Raw genomic sequence first — 9,063 nt, 5'->3', positions numbered from 1 at the left:
GGTTGTTAGTTCATTTCAACATTTTTTGAATATGAATAGCTTTAATAAAGTCTGAATGATTAGCTTTAGTAAAATCTTGAAATTTATATAGAGGTTTAATACTCTAGAAAAGGATCAAACCTTATAGAGAGGTTTAGTTAACCTTATGTAAAACATACCAAATAGTTTATATGTTTTAATGCAACTGAAGTAGCATTTGCTCTGAAAGAAAATTTCATTTCTTAATAGAAGATAAATAATTTAGTAGTATTAAAACTATAAATTGACTTAATTTGTATCTGACATATGAAATATCAATTTCACATCTATGGTAATGAAACAGAGAGAAAAGATATAGATGATGGAATAAGGTTGTTGTTGCTTTATAAACCAGGATATGTTTGAATCAGTGATAAGTTTAAAATCTGTAACTTAAAAAGTTTTAAGTGAATCTAGGAATCAATAATTAGTAAGAAATTAAAACTGCAACTAGAGTATCTTAATACCAAATAAAAAATAGATAAGGAATACTGAGACACTTGGAAAACCCTCCAAAGAAAACAAAAAGCTCAAAGGTCCATCATTCTTAAAGAACTATGGTAGATATATCTAACCAACCATTCATATTTACATAGTAAGATGTTCAGGAATCTCTCACACACACACTTGAAAAACAACTGCCAATCTATTGGCATTTGCTGTCACGTTGCTTCAAGTTACAATTCATGACTTAAGAGAATTGATGAGAAGATGAGGCCTTAGAAAGCCTACTGATCTAACACTCACCACAGAGCTGTGACTAGAACTTTGAATAACTTAGTACTGTGAATAGATCATATAGCAGAACAATAATTCTAATCTCTTGCCGGTACTTTCATATCTTTGTCAATAACTAAGTTATTCATTCTATGTGATTTGGTTTATCTTTAATTATCCTCTTCATCACAAGGTTATGTGATATAATCTAAATTGCTCTCATACATTTCATTTTCATTTTTATAATCCTCCATCTGATAAACATATGCACTAAGCTAGATGTTGGAGGAATAATCGAGTTATTGTGGACATCAATTTAGACGTAATAAAGGATTACAAAAATACAGATGACTGCAGACTCAGTCCTTATATCTATAAAGAAAAAATGCTTTGTATGCAAAAGAAATGATTATGTAGCTAGACAACTTGGCATAATTCTTAGCCAATAAAAAGTAGAGTTATATGTGCAGATATTTGCAAGGCTGTTCATTCAATTAATCTAATTTAGGTTCTCTACAGTGACTTTGAAAACTCTGGAGTATTTATAGGTAGAACTGTTGACTTAACAGAAAAGAACTGTTATGAGAATGTTCCATAAGTGTCACTGTCACTCTCCCGTTGTTCATCGATTTGTTCGAGAGGGCCCAGTAAAGTCTCCATTTTGAGACTTGTTGTTACTGTGTTTGGCATATTGAATACGCCACGGGTAGTTTGCCAGGCTTTGTTGTGCAGGCGGAATACTCTTGGTAGCTTTCTGGGCTCTCCAAGAGGAGTGGAGGAATTGAACCCGGGTCGATCTGGTTGGCCGCGTGCTAGGCAAATGCCCTTCCACTGTGCTATCACTGCAGCCCATTCCATAAGTGAAATAATATATATATTTTTCTCCCCTTCATTTACAGATTTATTTATGTTCAACTTCACTTCATGTACTATATGAGCACACACAAACATAAAAACATGCATAAAACCACATTATTGAAATAGTGTACAAAAATTATCATTACTGTAATTATCATCACTTTGGTAACAAAAAGGGTAATTCTCAATTATGACTGTTTCATTAAAAACTGATTGCCAAACATAACTTATGCTCATCCAGACAGGAAACCTCTAAATCTGTTTTTCTTAACCAAGAAACTAGTTTAATTGCAGATAAAAATTTGGGGACTTGGTCTTATTGATGCCATTTCTCTTAAGACATCAATTTAAACTCTCTAATGTCAAAAACGAAGGAGCACTAAAACTCAGCACATATTTGATTTTCTAGATCAAAAATGCATGGTATTCATAAATAATTTTATGTTTTACCTTTGAATTCTTATTTTAACATTATAAAGTAATATTAAGTCTCAAGATACTGGAAAAAAGCTATAAATTATAAATAGATATTTTAAGTAATCCTATTGCTTAGCAAAAATATAAAATTAATAGGTATTTGGGAGACCTTTAAAATTGACTAAAGCAGAACTAAGTTTACATTATTTCATTTTGTTTATTTGAAGAGTTTCCCAAATAGCACTCAGGAGTCTCCTGAGTACTTTCCAAGGATTGTAGGTCAGACTTCCCTACAAGTTACTGTAAGTGCCCGAAGGATCCAAAGCTGCTCCTGTCTTACTATGCTATAGATTACCCAGGTCACTCTGGCAGCACCTGGGGCCTCCAGGACTGACCTCAGAGAAGCTTGACTTAACCATGTTCTTGATGGCAAAGTAGTCTCCACGCATTATTGACTGAAAGGAACACATGTGCCTTCATGTCTGCACCATCTCTTTAGCCCCAGTGTTTGTTTTTAAACACTGAATTTGTTTTTGGCTATTAGTACTTAACTATCTCTCTGTATAGCAATATAGGAAGAAAAATGAACGTGAGACCAAAAAGGTAAAACAAGGGTTAGTATTTTTGCATTTGCTCCAGTAATTTTTTTAACTGACTTGAATAGTGCACCACTAATATAATACATTGAATTGTATTTTTAAAAACAAAAATTCTTAGAGGTTAAATGCTCAAATGCCAGATAAGTGTTGTTAAAAAATTAAATCTTTTGCTTTCACTTCTCAATACTGAATTTATGCTAAATATATTGAATAATAGTAAATGAAACTCACCATATTTGGACCAATTCAGACCATTAGATGTAAGCATAAATGCATAAATCGACCTGTAGAATATTATAATGGCAAATAATTATGTATCATATAAGTGGAATTTTATGAATCTTATCTTTAATATAAACTTTGTTACTGACTCAAGATAGCTATACTTCTAAAAATAGTGCTTATTAAGATAATTTAAGATAAACAAGAATGTGTTGTTAGGATCAATTTGAACCTCCACCTTGTCCAATTAGTCTCTGGTTTCTTCAGTGTTTCTCAATAGATGAATGCTCTTCCCTATAGAGAGTAATTTAAAATAAGCAGGAAACACTAGATTTAGTTAAGTCCCCCAGTCCTACCAGTCCTACCTGTGTTGTGTTGTTTTTTTCTGCAAATAAAAGCAGGCAGTGGGTATGGTGCCGCCAGTAGGTCAATCTGTACCTGTGAGGCAAGTGCATCAGCAGCCAGATGGCACCATCAGAATTTCAGATACCCCAAAATTGCTGCTGTGCCTTTGGTCAGACCTCTAAAACTTGGGGCAAATTTTACCAAGAAAGTAAATAGCTAAAAGTTAGGTATGTGGGAGACACACACACAAACCACCTCCATCTCAGTTATATAATTGGAGGCATGGCCTCTGTTTCCTAATTGAACTGCTTAATGGCCATGATCCCAAAGACTCAGAAACGAACCTCGGAACACAAAGACTTTTGGCAGAAATGCGTCCAATTCCTGCAGTAGGTTACTGTAGCTTGGCCACTCCAGCTGGGAATAGGTTTTGTGTTTTGGCCTGTTCCCCTTGGCGGCTTGGTGACCGTCATCCTCCAGAGGCCACTGGACAGGCAGGTTTGGGCCTGCAGTGAAAAGACATGCGGGGCCTTACCAGATGGGATGGAACCAACCCTTTCCTCCCTGTCCCACCGAGACCCCGAGTGCTGCCTACGAACGGCCTCTGTGGCTGCTGATCAAGCTGATTAATGGCTGTGATCCCAGAGACTCAGAAACAAATCTCTAAACCCAGCGGCTTTTGGCAGCAATGTATCTGTACCGCATACGCGGCCATGGTTCCAGAGACAAAAAGACTTAATCTAGAGCCTGGCAGCTTGTGGCAGAAAAGTGAATGGATCATGCATTAAATTGCATTAAATTACGGTGCCATGCCTCCCGGGAGGGAAAGGGTGTTGCTCCCTTCCGCCTTACTCCCCTTGGCAGCAAGGTGGCTGCTGCCGCCTCAGAGTTTATTGGAAAACCAGGTATGAGCCGGCGGTGATGGGCAACTGCAGTCTCATGGGAAGGTGGATGGTACCGGCTCGTCCTTCACGCCCTACCGAGGTCGTGAGTTGCCCCCCACGAGTGGCTCTCTGGCACAGCCATAACAACAGACACACAGAAACCAATCTCGTAATTATCTGGCTCTTTGCAGAAATCCAAAATTGCGCGGCCACTGTCTTGACTGAGCGACATTATCTGATTCTCATAACCAGCTATAGAAAACATTTTTATATAGAAATATAGAATATAAAATATAGAAAATATAAAATATAGAGAATATAAAATATAGAAAAAGTTTTACACAATGCCTTTTAAGCAATTCTGATTGTTGGGGGGAATATTCTACACAATAATGGTGTATCTTTTGTTGAAATAATGAATGTAATCAATGTAGAGAAGAGTTAAGTGGAAATCATCTGCCTCACAGGCACTGGGAGGGGTGGGAGGGGGGTATATTGGGGTTCTTTGTGGTGAATAATAAGTACTGGTGAAAGGAGAGGTGTTTGATCATTGTATGATGGAGACTTAAACCTGAAAGCTAGGTAACTTTTCCCACAGTGATTCAATAAATAAATATAAGAAGAAAAATAAATACATAAATAAAACTATGAAAAACAAGTAAGGTGGTGTTCATGCCCAATTCAATAATTAGTGGCTGAATAAATCACAGAACGCCTACATTTAAAAAAAAAAGCAGGCAAAACAAGTGGCCTTCACATGAGATCTCTTAAACCACAAGAAACAATCTAAACAAATTTTTGTACTGAATCCTAACTCTTCTCCCAAGATAAAAATATGACCATAGATCATTATAATTCTTACCATGGGCAAGCATTTACATAGACATAATCATTGATATGTATATAAAACTGAGTACAAGTTTCAGTGGGATTTTGCTTGTCATTGAATAAAAACTTAAGAGTAAGACATTTTATGAAAATCTAGGTAAAGACACTTGATATCCTTCTCTATAATTCTCTGCTTACCCTCATTCTTCTGGAGCCCATTTACAAAACCCAGATGTTGAGATGAGAACATTTTCTTTCCAGCAATAGCATCTGCTTCCTTGGCAGCCTCTGTTTGCCTTTGTGTTGGCTACACACAATTATCTTCAGGCTATGGAATGGTTATGATGCTGATGTGATATCTTATTCACTTGGATGCTGTACCTCTTAGCATTCTTATATTATTCCCAAGTGGATTTCACACATACCATATTTTATAAGTAAAATTTATTGGGAAATTATTGTTAGGTAACATTACATATAGTAACTTAGTAATGCAATCATTTTTCTCTGCGTAATATGTACAAGCCAAATAAATGTAGTTTAAGAAAAATTCAGATGTACTTAATTGTCATTGTTGTGATATAAGTACAAGTAACTTCGACCCTTATAGTTTTCCTTTGATGAATTAAAATAGAATGATCATTATATTGACGATAAAAAAAATCAGTAACTTTCATTCATGGGCCTTGCCTATAAGCCATGAAGTATCTCAAGCACTTTATTTAATTTAATTCTCACAACATTTTACAATTTCTGCCATAATTTTCACTTAAAAGTTTAGAAATAGAGCCTGAGATATAATACAGTATTTGGGACACAGCCATGGCAGGCCCTGGACCCAGATTTGATTCCAGGAAGACATGATCTCCCAGCATTATGGGGTACAAACCTTCAGGTCCTCAACACCACAGTGGTGGTGGCCTGGGCATCCTCACTGCAGGCCCCAAGCAGTATTTCATCTTTGGGCCCTTGGGTGAACTGGAGAATTGCCGATGGGGCCTTGAACCTCCTAAGCGCTGCCGGAAGACCGGCCCTTACAGACATTTTTAAAAATAAAGTTCTACTTTGGCCACCATTCAGGAAGAAAATGAATACATTACCAAAATGCTCATGTGAAATGGGACAAAAGGGAGAGATCAGTAACTTTAAATGTTTTCAATATGGCTGTTGCCCAAGCCATTGCTTAACACAAGCCCACTTCTTTCACCTTATTGCCAATCAGCCCAGGACCCCTAGTCCTGTGTTCTCAAAAGAGCAATCATACCCTCCCCGCCACACCTCCTCACTCCCTGGTTTCATCTGCCATTTTACTCTCTGCAGGACTCTCCTCTCTCACTCTGCTCTTTTCTTAAAACCAGCTCTCTCCTGAACTTTAAATTAAGCAGGGAAACTGCTGCATCTGAGACAGGTGTGGCAAAGTTTTTTCTGTACAGACTTAGACGAGAGCAGTAAGAATACTCAGCATACACTGACAGGCTTTGAACGATTTGCTATTGTTCTTTTGGTTTGTACCAAAAGGAAAAACATTTTTCTGTCTCCGTGGCAGGGAATTGAGAATGGAAAAACATCAGGAAAAAAAATCCCCCCAAATAGTAATAATATAGTCATACATTCACATGTATTTCATACCAAATGTTCTTCAAAGAACTTTACATATATTTATTCTCATGAAATAGAGACATTTCAATCATTTTTCATAAATAAGTATATAAAGACAGACTAGCCATGTCCTTTTAAAATAGCAAAAACACACGTAGTAAATCTAATCACCAAGTGTTTTTTTTTACCTTAATCAAAATGTTTCTTAAGGGAATTTTTACTTATCCCTGTATCTTTCCTAAGTGCTCACAAACTTTGGCTATAGTTGATGGAATGTTGTTTAGAATTAATTTTTATTTTCATCTGATCAATTCTTTGTGGAAAACCTATGGAATCTGTTCTGGATACTTTATAGCACTGTCCTCCTGTTGTTCATCGATTTACTCCAGCGGGCACCAGTAATGTTTACACTGTGAGACTTGTTTCTGTTTTTGGCATATCAAATACACCACAGGTAGCTTGCCAGGCTTTGCCATGCAGGCAGAATACTCTCAGTATCTTGCTGGGCTCTCCGAGAGGGGCAGAGGAGGATACTGTACATGTTTAAAACTACCAGTGTCTCTAATGGTGTATTTTGGATATTTTCAAATGTTAGAAAATGTGCAAATGAAATTTGGATCTTTTTTCTCTTAATTTTTTGTCACTGTGAAAATATACACATATATATAACTCAAAGCATAAAATACTTACACATAGATATGTATTTTTAAAAATGTCTTTTGTATCTGTACCTTGCCTACATGGATTTAGGTGATTGATAGTCATTACAAGAAAAAGATCACTCCAGTATTTTGGTACACATTCCTTTGTTCTTAGTATTTATTTTATTTCAGAAGATATTGGTTATTATTTATTTTATTGCATTCTAGATAAAAGACTTCTTATGTGTATACAGCAACATCTGTTTATAAATAATGTTTTCCAGAAACTGTGTAAATGTTATTACCATATATAGTAAATTAATGAGAAGAAGAATTATGTTAAGCTAAAAGTAGAGAGAAATTAAGAGTGGAGGCAAATTAAAATAGAAACCATTATCCTGCTAATAAACATGATTTAAAAGAAGAAAAGTGTCAGGTGCACTCACATGGAACCCTGAGACCATGTTTGCTCTTAACTGGCATACATACTAGAAAAAAATTCAAGAAAACAGATAAAATTAATGATGATGCAAATACTTTCATAAGTTAAAAAAGTACTTAAGTTGAGGGAATTTAAATTTCTTATGCAGTAGCTAGACAATATACAGATTATAAAATATAAATTCTCTTAATAAAATTATTTTTCAAATATGTGGTCAAAGAAATTAATAAAATAGAACTGTAAACAATTAGAAGATCTCTAATTAGAGAAGTGGGTATACTCTACTTCTATTTATATGTATTTATATTCTGTACATTAATTTTAGTTCATATGTATAATTTAAAACTTGTTCTTTGATCAGTATTAATTCTCTATAATTCTTTAAAGTAGATTGATATTTGGGGTATATCTTGAAAAAATAGTGCTCAAGGTATCCCAGGACCTTCCACCAACAATTGTTAGCCAATCTAACCTGAACTAAATACAAGGGCCTGAGAAGTAAGTAGTCACTGTTGGGAATTTGTGGTTTCAGGCATTATCCAGGCCTCATCAGTGCTTGGGGACCAGACAGTGGTGGGGATGCAAACTAGGTTAGCTGCATGGAGGAATGCACTTCAACCTTTGCGCATTCTTTCTAGCCAATGACAGTGTGGCATAAAATGAGATACAGCACATGTCTATATGACCAGGATTGAGGAGAGAAGTTCTCTGTGAAACCTAAAAAGTCTAAATTATGTATCAACTATGTTGTAAAAGCTATTAAACAATATTTATGCCTTTTCACTTCAGTAAAAAAAAGGTTTTCTATGTCAGATATTTTATTTCCTAAAAAATAAAATAAGCCAAATTAATACTTCTTTTGAGATATTAAAATGATTGAGTATTTTTCTTGGGTAGACTCTACTGAATAATTGCCTCAGATATCCACTTAATTTTGAATAGCTTTCACAGTTTTACTTTCATGAGGTGTCTTAAATCTCAAAGAAGTGAATACTAATGACAACTGGCAAAACATATTTACAGCGCTTTACACAGAGCTAATACCTTCAATTTATAAAGAGCTCATACAAATTTAAAAAGAAAGAATGATTGAATCAACACAAAACTCAACCAAGGATAGGAATATGCATTCACAGAAAAGAATAAATGATCCATATATTTATGAAAAGTACTTTTATTTAAATGGTGTGGGTGAACAAAATTTATAAATAAATTTACTCTATTCATTATGCTGTCATTAGGAAATGATAAGGCAAACAAGAGAAATCTCTAAAGAGCCCCGTACAGATAGCTAAACAAGTTATTGAATTGTATACAATGGAATCTTCTGTAAATCCTAGTAGAAAAAAAAAAAAACAGATCTAAAACTATTAAGTAAAGAAAATATATAAAGATCCAAGAGAGATACATATTGTGCTCTCTTCCTAGTTTAGCAAAAGCATAGATGGCTCATATGCCAATTCAAAAATATGCATAGGAATATATTTCATAAA

The 9,063-nt window shown here is 35.0% G+C and overlaps 1 pseudogene; it reads left to right on the top strand.

The window, feature by feature from the left end:
• The first annotated feature begins 6,354 nt into the window (after positions 1-6,354).
• LOC130019517 (uncharacterized) lies at positions 6,355-6,458 on the top strand (annotated as a pseudogene).
• Positions 6,459-9,063: the final 2,605 nt, after the last annotated feature.

This window comes from Sorex fumeus, unplaced genomic scaffold (assembly GCF_029834395.1).
Source record: "Sorex fumeus unplaced genomic scaffold, SorFum_2.1 ptg000008l, whole genome shotgun sequence".
In the NCBI taxonomy this organism is placed as follows: Eukaryota; Metazoa; Chordata; class Mammalia; order Eulipotyphla; family Soricidae; genus Sorex; species Sorex fumeus.
The sequence above is the reverse complement of the archived record's forward strand: the minus strand, read 5'-3'. Positions and strand labels throughout refer to the sequence as shown.